Below are 4,324 nucleotides of genomic sequence, written 5' to 3' on the forward strand. Positions count from 1 at the left end.
TAATAAATATAGTTATTATTATAATTCCTGTATAAAGATAATCATTTATTATCCATGCTATAATTGTATTGAATGAAGACTTATTTACATGTGTGGATACATAGACAAAACACCATCCCTACCAAGTCTCTAGTTGGCTAGCCAGTTGATCAAAGATAGTCAGTGTCTTCTGATTATGAACAAGGTGTTGTTGCTTGATAACTGGATCACGTCATTGGGAGAATCACGTGATGGACTAGACCCAAACTAATAGACGTAGCATGTTGATCGTGTCATTTTGTTGCTACTGTTTTCTGCGTGTCAAGTATTTATTCCTATGACCATGAGATCATATAACTCACTGACACCGGAGGAATGCTTTGTGTGTATCAAACGTCGCAACGTAACTGGGTGACTATAAAGATGCTCTACAGGTATCTCCGAAGGTGTTAGTTGAGTTAGTATGGATCAAGACTGGGATTTGTCACTCCGTGTGACGGAAAGGTATCTCGGGGCCCACTCGGTAATACAACATCACACACAAGCCTTGCAAGCAATGTGACTTAGTGTAAGTTGCGGGATCTTGTATTACGGAACGAGTAAAGAGACTTGCCGGTAAACGAGATTGAAATAGGTATGTGGATACTGACGATCGAATCTCGGGCAAGTAATATACCGAAGGACAAAGGGAATGACATACGGGATTATATGAATCCTTTGCACTGAGGTTCAAACGATAAGATCTTCGTAGAATATGTAGGATCCAATATGGGCATCCAGGTCCCGCTATTGGATATTGACCGAGGAGTCTCTCGGGTCATGTCTACATAGTTCTCGAACCCGCAGGGTCTGCACACTTAAGGTTCGACGTTGTTTTATGCGTATTTGAGTTATATGGTTGGTTACCGAATGTTGCTCGGAGTCCCGGATGAGATCACGGACGTCACGAGGGTTTCCGGAATAGTCCGGAAACGAAGATTGATATATAGGATGACCTCATTTGATTACCGGAAGGTTTTCGGAGTTACCGGGAATGTACCGGGAATGACGAATGGGTTCCGGGAGTTCACCGGGGGGGCAACCCACCCCGGGGAAGCCCATAGGCCATAAGGGTGGTGCACCAGCCCTTAGTGGGCTGGTGGGACAGCCCAAAAGGGCCCTATGCGCCATACAAAGAAAAATCAAAGAGAAAGAAAAAAAAAGGAGGTGGGAAGGAAGGGAACGACTCCCACCTACCAAACCAAGTCCAACTCGGTTTGGGGGGGGAGCCTTCCCCCTTGGACTCAGCCGACCCCCTTGGGGCTCCTTGAGCCCCAAGGCAAGGTCCCCTCCCTCCCACCTATATATGCGGAGGTATTGGGGCTGATTTGAGACGACTTTCCCACGGCAGCCCGACCACATACCTCCACGGTTTTTCCTCTAGATCGCGTTTCTGCGGAGCTCGGGCGGAGCCCTGCTGAGACAAGGTCATCACCAACCTCCGGAGCGCCGTCACACTGCCGGAGAACTCTTCTACCTCTCTGTCTCTCTTGCTGGATCAAGAAGGCCGAGATCATCGTCGAGCTGTACGTGTGCTGAACGCGGAGGTGCCGTCCGTTCGGTACTAGATCGCGGGATTGTTCACGGGGCGGATCGAGGGACGTGAGGACGTTCCACTACATCAACCGCGTTCACTAACGCTTCTGCTGTATGATCTACAAGGGTACGTAGATCACTCATCCCCTCTCGTAGATGGACATCACCATGATAGGTCTTCGTGCGCGTAGGAAAATTTTTGTTTCCCATGCGACGTTCCCCAACACAAAATTGCGTTTATCTCTGGTCCACCGAGGCTGAATATGTAGCTGCTGCAAGTTGTTGTGCTCAGTTACTATGGATAAGGCAAATTTTAAAGGATTATAGTGTCACTTGTGAAAAAGTTCCTCTTTACTATGATAATATTAGTGCTACCTCAATCTCCAACAACCCGGTTCAACATTGCAAGATGAAGCACATCAGTATTCGTCACCACTTCATCCGAGAGCATATCAAACATGGGGAGATTGACCTCATTTACCTCAACACTAATGATCAACTTGCAAATATCTTCATGAAGCCTTAAATGAACCAGGATTTCGCGAGTTAAGGCATGAGCTAAATATCATTGATTTGAGCAATGTGGATTGAAATTAGGCACACCCCACCACTCTCATCATTTTATTTTGTTTAGATGTAGGCATGAATTTAGGGGGAGTGTTGTTCTCTCAATGAACTCTCCCTCCCCTATTTTGCATAAATCGATCAAGTCTTTTGCATTAGTAACTGATGGTGATATGTGTGCTTCAAAGACGAGTTTTGGTCATGGGCCCAAGGTTAAAATCTTCACGGTGCCATACCAACCGACTCAAACATAGGAAGCCTCGACCACCGCCCCTCTTCCACACAAGTTCTTTTCATTAATTGCATGGATGGTCACTCCAAAATGTGTTTTACTTATCGTTTTGCATTCTTTTCAAAGTGGAGCACCTTCTTAGATTTTGTACCTTTACTCTCTTTTCTGCATAGTCAAATAGAACCCAATTTTGTGCCTTCATTCTTTTATGGTGATTGTTGCTTGGGTCACACGCGGTACTACCACTCCCAGGCCGGTACTACCGCTCGAGTGGTACTACCGTGCTGATGGGCAGTACTACCACCTTGGGGATTTCGTGGGGAGTTAAGATCGGGGCAGTGGGAGTTCTAACTCCGCCATACCCATTCCCTCCCTATCCTCCCGACTCTCCCTCTCTGTGGCGACCAAGAACATCACCGGAGGCCGGCTCTGGATCCCTCTATCCATACCGCCATTCCCTTTTTTCGTCCTGAGGGATCTCTCGGTACTACCCTCGATCCCCGCCTCTCTCATGGTTTTTTTTAATCTTGATCTAGGGCAATGTGTGTGGATTCCCTATTTAGTTTGTTTTCCCATGGCATGTGTAGGATGTGTATATTATTTTATGTTGCAGTAAGTTTGGTACTTGCAGTAGAGATGTGTGGGATTGAGAGATCCGGCACTACTGCCTCCATTCTCAGCAGTTATCTGCTCTAGGATGGTACGACCGCCCACGGGACGGTACTACTGCTTCGGCGGAAGTACCGCTCCTGCACAGTGGTACTACCGCCCTTGCATGTGCACCCTTTTTTCTTTCCTGCATCCGCCCATCTCTGTTTTAGTTTCCTATTTGACTCTTGCAGTTTGTTTACACATGTTTTCTTGCCGTTCTTCTTGTGAGTTCCAGGTGATGGCTCTGGTCCTATAAATTGTCGCATGAACCCTAAGCGTGGATCCAAGCGCCCACGTGCATCTGAGGAGGCAGCTGCTACTTTGAGTGCTCAGCCACAAAAGCAACGTGTGAGGGGGACAGTCAGCAAGAAGAAGGGCCCTGAAGAGCCCCAAGAGTTGCCTCAAGAAGAGTTTGGTGTGTTGCGCAAGCAGAATCCCTATTGTGTGCCTCAGGATGATGCTCTTGCAGGGCGTCCATTTTGGAATAAGACTCAGTCTCTAATATATTCCAAGATCATCAAGACAAGGACCAACCTCTTTGTGGACGCCAAGAGCATTGATATGGGGCACAAGATCTCTAATCCCCCATACTGTTTACTTTTTTGACGCGTATGCTCTCTGTGAGAAGTGGGGTCTTGGTCCTATCATCTATTTCAACAAGGACTTCGACAGCAAGATCGTGGCTCAATTCTATGCCACTGTTCACTTCCATGACAAAGATGAAAGGCTCTTGACCTGGATGACTGTGCCCGTGTGCTACACTATGATTGGAAGACGTTTATGAACTGTCTGGGCATTGCTGACAGGGGTCTGGATGATCCTACTAGCCTGAGGCCTCGCACTGAGGGTATTCGTGCTATTCATAAGTCCAAGCTCATTCGTTAATCGAGGATTGTGAAGACTGCCAAGGGTGACTGTACCGAGCTTATGCCTTTTCTGGAAATCATGAACAAGATCTTTTGCAACTCTGTGTTTCCTCGTGTTTGGAACAAGAACCAGGTGCATTCCTATATTTTAAACCTCCTTATTTTCTGCGAGAAGGAGCAAGACTAAGAGTCCACCTTGGATGTTTCCCACATTATGTGGATGGCGTTGAGGTCTGTTGTGTTTGATAAGAAGAAGGTGCCCATCTATGCTCCGTATTTGTTCAAGCTGATTGAGGACACCTAGAATGCTACCTTTCCTACTGAGTTGTTGGTGACTAATCACATGCTCTCTCATGGTGTGCTCAAGCTCCGTGTGAAGGAGAATTGGGGCGTTCCACGTGCTATTCCAGAGATTGTTGTTACTGACTGAGATGACAAGCATGAGCCCGACTATGAG

This window comes from Hordeum vulgare, chromosome 6H, assembly GCF_904849725.1.
Source record: "Hordeum vulgare subsp. vulgare chromosome 6H, MorexV3_pseudomolecules_assembly, whole genome shotgun sequence".
NCBI classification, from domain to species: domain Eukaryota; kingdom Viridiplantae; phylum Streptophyta; class Magnoliopsida; order Poales; family Poaceae; genus Hordeum; species Hordeum vulgare.